Source organism: Eschrichtius robustus, chromosome 13 (genome assembly GCF_028021215.1).
Source record: "Eschrichtius robustus isolate mEscRob2 chromosome 13, mEscRob2.pri, whole genome shotgun sequence".
Taxonomy (NCBI): Eukaryota; Metazoa; Chordata; class Mammalia; order Artiodactyla; family Eschrichtiidae; genus Eschrichtius; species Eschrichtius robustus.
Genome location: NC_090836.1, coordinates 9,443,414 through 9,450,690, shown reverse-complemented (window position 1 = coordinate 9,450,690; position 7,277 = coordinate 9,443,414). Strand labels below are relative to the sequence as shown.

The following is a 7,277-nucleotide window of genomic DNA, read 5'->3' as shown; positions in this document are numbered from 1 at the left end:
TTAACCTCTCTGAGCCTCAGTTTTCTCATCCTACAATGAGGAAAATGTTACCTAGGTACAAGGGCTGATTTGGGGATCAAAAGAGATAAAGTATATGATAAAAGTTCTTACACCAACCTTTGCATTTATGGTCATTTACCTTAAACACACAGCACCCACATATTACTAGGCATTACAGCAATTAATATTAATGAATTAATTAGTGCATCCCAATATTTTAATAGGGATAGAAGGGGAAGGTCAGAGTTTCTAGAGATAATGGTTTATCACTCAAAAAACTGTTTATAATGGTGGCAAATTTTGGCAACTTGGGAAATGTGATTAAGTATGTGGTTTTGGTCAGGGCTATTTCATCTCACACCCCACACTGGCTACCTACCTAATTCTGCAGCAGACAGGCTACAACTATCTCATTTCAAGTATTAAATCAGAAAGTGTACCTATCCTCTACTGAATTTCCTTTCTTCAAGTCAGCTGCTCTGAAAACCACATAATCTACTGTTCCTCTTCTATTGCTACTTAATGACCTTGTTTTCCCCACCATGATTGGTGCTGTGCATTCACTAAGGCTTGTCTACAAATTCTTGGACCTCCTCTCATGTTATGCAGAAAAGAATAAAGGGGAGCCCAGACAGAACTGCCCAGGTGAGCAGACACCCACAGGGAATAACTGTATTTAGTTTGTGTGTTTCAGAGCTTGGTGCTGTGCCTTCGCCATTATGAGAAAACTAAATGTACTAGCACCTTACCCAACAGTGTCCACAAGGGATCTTATACACATCGCTGCTAGTAACTTTCAGTGTGACTCATCAGAGAGAAACAACAGAAGCAGGAAACAGGGACCTGGAGTTCTGGTTCTGTTCTGTGACAAACTTGGAACCCCAGGATCCTGGGACAGGTTTGAGTCCTGACTCAGCCAGTGATTAGCTGTTATGGCCTTGGGTGAGTTACTTAACTTCTCTGGACCTAAATTTCCTCAGGTAAGTACTGGATTAGATTCTAGGGTGCCTTTTAGCAATACAGTCCTCCCATTCTGTGGAACCGGCATAGCCCACGGTTGTCCCAAGGATCCACTGATTGCCCCCGGAAACAGACGACTGCACTGAGACCCATTTGGGTGGTGGTTCCAGGGCAGTGATTTACAGGGCAAGTGACTCAGGAAAGCAGCAGGTGGTAATAGAAAAGATCTGGGTCTTGCAGGGACACAGCCCATAACGTGTCTGCCTGTGCCGTTTCACCCCCCCACCCCGACTCATCCCGGTGTTCCTCTGTGAATGTCCCCATTTTATTGTCTAGACTAGAGAGTCTGCTCCTCTTTCTCCTCTCCCAAGCCATCCTTTGCACTGCCACAAGAATTATCTCTGTGGCAGTGCAAATAAGATCATATCACTGCTTGGTGTTGAACTGTTGATAATTTATTATTAACAGTTTGTGTTTGTCGTGACACTCAAGGCATTCAGGATCTGGCCCCCGTGTTACATTTTACTACTTGCTCTTACCTCTATCTCCAAAGCAAACCTTCAGACGGTCCACACTGCACTGGTATGTGTCCTCCCACACTACCAAGCACTTCCCCAATGCAGTGACCACTTATCTATGCTATTAATTTTCTGGGAAACCTACTTCTTGACCAACAGGTAAACTCCTCATATTTCAACTTCTAGCTCAAAGGTCATCTCCATTAATCCCTTTGTTCTTTCTGCTTCTATTGCACTGATCATACTGCCTTCTGATTATTGGTTGTTTTCATGCCTAGTTCCTCAACTAGCAGATGAGCTTCAGGGAATGCAGGCACCTGGTTTTACTCTTATTTCCTTCAAAGTGCTAATAAGCACACTTCCTTGAATGTGATAGTACTTAATCAATGCTTGTTGAGTAAAGAACCTTCACAAAGCAAAGCAGGAGGAAAGATCCCTTCATCTTCTCTTGACATATCCACCAGACTATTCTTTTGTGAATTATTTTTGAAGTTTTTCCCTCAATGTTCATTTTCAAGTATTTCATTAACAAAATTAGGGTGGAACCAATAGGTCCAGCAGACATTAAAGACGGTTTTCTCAAATGCAAGAGTTGGCAGTGGAGATGGGGGCGGGGTGGCAGGATGGAGGGGGAGGCAGGGGGTAGATAGATGAAGTCAGTATGACCATTTAGCTCAGGACTTCTATTTGAAAAGTTCCTTCAACAGGACTTTTTGATGTTATCTCTAAATGAGAGTTGTACACACAGTTATAGGTATACATTAATGGGATGGAAGATGTTCATTGTAAGACTTTAAACTTGCATTCCATTCCCGGAGGATCACACTGCTTGTAATGTGAATTACAATTAATTTACAAATTAAAAAGAATTATTTTTTTAAAATTGTAGTTATCTTATAAATAGCACAATAATACAATATTTTTGTGCTTTGGCATTTCTTATTTTTTAAAAATATCATAGGCACCTCAAAAGATGGAAGCGACTGATGGCCTCTCTTGACCTGTGAGATTCCTAGGCAAAATGGACAATGAAAAATAAGTTACTATCACACACCCATGAGGTCAGAAAAATTTAACATGGGGTCACACCAAATACTGGCGAGGATGTGGAACACTGCAAGACTCTTATATGCTTATAAGACTTTAAATTGGTACAATATTTTTGAAAAATAAGTTTTAATTATTTAGTGCAGTTGAATATATGCATACCGATGGCCTAGCAATTCTACTTTAGGGTATCTATCTTCGAGAAACTCTAGTACATATTCACTAAGATAACTGAATAAGAAGGTACTTAGCTGAACTGTTTGTAATAGTCCCAAACCAGAAAAAGATCATATACCTATAATACTAGAATAGAAAAATAAATTTCGGTAAAATTATAAAATATCATATAGCATATAGCAACGAAATTGAATGATCTGAAGCTACATGAAACAGTATGGTTGTATCTCACAAACAAAATGTTAAGCGAAAAGAGCAAGCTCAACAAATACATATATGAAGCTGAAAACCAGCATATTCTGAACTCCTTCACTATCTAAAAGAAACCAAAGTTGGATCTCAAAGAGATATTTGCACACCCATGTTCATTGCTGCACTATTCACAATAACCAAGACATAGAAGCAACCCAGAGGTCTATTGACAGATGAAGGGATAAAGAAAATGTGGTATAAACATACAATGGAATATTATGCCACCTTAAAAAAGAAGAAACTCCTGTCACATGGTACAGTATGGATGAACCTTGAGGATATTATGCTAAGTGAAATGAGCCATTCACAAAAGGACAAATGCTGTATGATTTCACTTATATGAAGTATGTAAAGTAGTCAAACTCATAGAAAAAGAAAATAGAAAGGTGGTTGCCAAGGGCTGGAGAGAGGAGAGAGATGAATGTTTAGTGGATAGACAGTTTCAGTGCCGCAGGATGAAAAAGTTCTAGAGATCCGTAGCACAACAATGTGAATATACTTAACACTACTTAACTCTATGCTTAAAAATGGTTAAGATGGCTTTATAGTTTCTTTCGCTTTGACACTGTGCTAAAGCAGTCTGTTCTTTTCCTGTGCATTTAACGGACTATTTAGCCTCTTAAATGTATTCAGAAAGTCAGCACATTATATTAACTTACTGTATTAAACGGTGTGAATGATCCAGAATACCCCTTCAAAAAAATATTTTACTTAACCATGAACTACAGTTGCATCTAACTGAAGAATTCCAGTGCTGGGATGGTTTTGTGTTTGTGTGTTTATTATTAGGGTCTTCATCCCAGAAGAATAACAGGAGGATTGACAGCTGCAGAGGAAAAGGCACTACAGTTTTTGGAACAAGACTAGGGTAGCGAAGAGATGGACAGGGAAACACTTGTAGATGTGGCCAGAACACCTGTACATACTAAAATTCATGCTGAAGTTCATGACGTCTTAACAGAGGCTATTGTGGACCCCTTTTAGGCCATTAAAAAGTAAGAAGAACCTACTGACCTTGTGAAAACTAATAAAGGGAAACCTCATTAAGACGAAGTCAGGCTTTTTCCTGTGGGAGCCGCCGGGTTGAGAGGAGCGTGGCCTTCTCCTCTCCCCGCCATGGCATGTGCTCGTCCACTGATATCAGTGTACTCTGAAAAGGGGGAGTCATCTGGCAAAAATGTCACTTTGCCTGCTGTGTTCAAGGCTCCCATTCGACCAGATATTGTGAACTTTGTTCACACCAACTTACGCAGAAACAACAGACAGCCCTATGCTGTCAGTGAATTAGCAGGTCATCAAACCAGTGCTGAGTCGTGGGGTACTGGCAGAGCTGTGGCTCGAATTCCCAGGGTTCAAGGTGGTGGCACTCACCGTTCTGGCCAGGGTGCTTTTGGAAATATGTGTCGTGGGGGCCGCATGTTTGCAAGAACCAAGACCTGGCGACGTTAGCACCGCAGAGTGAATACAACGCAGAAGCGACATGCCATCTGCTCTGCGTTGGCTGCCTCGGCTTTACCAGCGCTGGTCATGTCTAAAGGTCATCGTATAGAGGAAGTTCCTGAACTTCCTTTGGTGGTTGAAGATAAAGTTGAAGGCTACAAGAAGACCAAGGAGGCTGTTTTGCTCCTGAAGAAACTTAAGGCTTGGAATGATATCAAAAAGGTCTACGCTTTGCAGCGAATGAGAGCTGGCAAAGGCAAAATGAGAAACCGTCGCCGTATCCAGCGCAGGGGACCCTGCATCATTTATAATGAGGACAATGGTATCATCAAGGCCTTCAGAAACATCCCTGGAATTACTCTGCTTAATGTAAGCAAACTGAACATTTTGAAACTTGCTCCTGGTGGGCATGTGGGACGTTTCTGCATTTGGACTGAAAGTGCTTTCAGCAAGTTAGAGGAGCTGTATGGCACTTGGCATAAAGCTGCCTCCCTCGAGTAACTACTACCTCCCCATGCACAAGATGCTCAATACAGACCTTAGCAGAATCTTGAAAAGCCCAGAGATCCAAAGGGCCCTCCGAGCACCACGCAAGAAGATTCATCGCAGAGTCCTGAAGAAGAATCCACTGAAAAACCTGAGAATCACGTTGAAGCTAAACCCATATGCAAAGACCATGCGCCGGAACACCATTCTTCGCCAGGCCAAGAACCACAAAATCCGGATGGACAGGGCAGCAGCAGCACTAGAAGCCAAATCAGATGAGAAGGGGATTCCAGGCAAGATGCCTGTGGTGGGAAAGAAGGGAAAGGAGGCTGTTTGCGTTAGGAAGCTGAAGAAGCCAAAGAAGTCTTTGGTGGGAAAAAAGGCTGCAGTGACCAAGAAACCGGCAGCTGAAAAGAAGCCTGCTAAAAAGAAGCCCACAGAAAAGAAACCCACCACAGAGGAAAAGAAGGCTGCTGCATAAACTTAAATTTATTTATTCAGTAAAGGTCATATCATTTTGGACAGCTAATTTTGAATAAAGACCTGACCAAAGAGGCAGTGAGAAACATGAAAAAAAAAAAAAAAAGATGAAGTCAGGAGGCTAGAAGAGAGAGCTCTCAGGCACGTACCATTTGACGTCAATACAGATTCCAATGGAAAGAGGTGTACCTCACATTTCTGGCAGGATATGACACTACTGCTGTCAATAGGGGGAAGAAAGATTTTCTTCTCGCCTGGCAACAGCTCAGCCAACGAAAGAAAGACTCTCAAAACTCAGCTAATGAAAAGCTACTATACTTTGAACTCCCAGTTTCCTCCAATGAACTTTGTGTTTTTATAGCTCCCAAATTCCCCTTCTCTATAAAATAATTTCTTCTCTTTTGTTTTACTGGACTTGCATGGGGTTCACCACGGTTGCATGTCCCCAAGTTGCAATGTTTTGCTGCTCCCGAATAAACCCACTTTGCTGGTAAAATAACTGGCTGTTTTATTGTTTTAAGTTAACAAACTCTTCACCGTTGAGATCATGGAGATGAAATGTTAATCTGAGAATGATACAAGCTTAATCAGAGGTCTTGTTTTAGACCATGGGCGTGGCACCCTGATATGAAAAAAACAGAGGAGAAGATGTATACATCTTCATGTGCAGTGTGTCATTAGAATACGAAAGACAGAGTGAATTCTAGACTTTTTTTTTTACTAATTGTACTGAAGTGTACACACATATTGCAGGCTATTTTAACCCAATGAACAGGGTATTTTGCTTTAGTTTCAGTGATATAATAAAAAAACATGTTAGATAAGCACATGTTATCTATCTTGTAATTTAAAAGGGTTAGATGGTAAATTTTGTTATGTACTTTTTTTACCGTAATTTTTTTAAAAAGGAAATACGTGAAAAAATCAGATTACATCATTGATGTCTTAAAAATATTGTTTAAATATTTTAAAAGAACATTCAAAATGCAAACTACACTTTTGGCAATTCTTTAAAACAACGTAACAGAAAAACAAACTAATAAACCAAACTTGGGCCTGGCTTAGGAGAAAGTTCTCTGTATTGAATATAGATAATAACGGCAGTGGGCTTGGGTACAGACTGAAAGATCTATGTGTGATAGAAAAAGCATACCTCTTCATTCAATAAATAAATAAGTATGTAATATGAGATACTGAGATAAATATAAGGATCACAGTCAAGACAACTGAAATCTTATTATCATTTGCCAGGTATTTCAATTATTTAACAACTATTATTAACAGCACACTATGGACTAGGAGCTGGGGATGAAACTGTGGAACAAGAAGCAGCTTCCTGCCTTGTGAGTGTAAGTCAACATGAAACTGAACCCCAGAGGACGACACGTGACCCTCTCTTGGCAGACCAAGGAAATCCTCCCTGAAGGAATGATGTCTAAACCGAAACTGATGGAGCAGGATAAAATAAGCTGAAAGAAGGGTAGGGGTTAGGGGTGGGAGGAGCAGAAGCAAGGAGAGTGTATTTTGGGAAACTTAAAGTACTTCGGTGAGACCACGGTTTACACTGAGTGTTTATGGGTGGTGGTGCAGTGACCACAGTGCTAGAGGGCGGGTTAGTGCCAAGAAATGAACTTTGGGAAGTAGCCAAAGCCTCTGTATTAAAAGTTTGGACTTTATCCAGAAAGCAATGAGGGAACCAGTGAAAGGTTTTAAGTGGGACAAGGAGGCAAAAAGGTTTGCTCTTTAGAAGAAAAATCTATACTGTGTTCACTAAATTGGAGGGGGCAGGACTGAAGTCAGGGAGAGCAGCTAGGAGGTTGTTGCCAATAAAACATGATGGCATTCAAAGAGGAATGGAAGGAAGGCACAGATTTAAGAGCTACTTAAGAAACTGAATCGACAGGATTTAGTTTATTA

At 40.8% G+C, this 7,277-nt stretch overlaps 1 pseudogene; it reads left to right on the top strand.

Moving 5' to 3' along the window:
• The first annotated feature begins 4,034 nt into the window (after positions 1-4,034).
• LOC137774934 (large ribosomal subunit protein uL4 pseudogene) lies at positions 4,035-5,361 on the top strand (annotated as a pseudogene).
• The last annotated feature ends 1,916 nt before the right edge of the window (positions 5,362-7,277 follow it).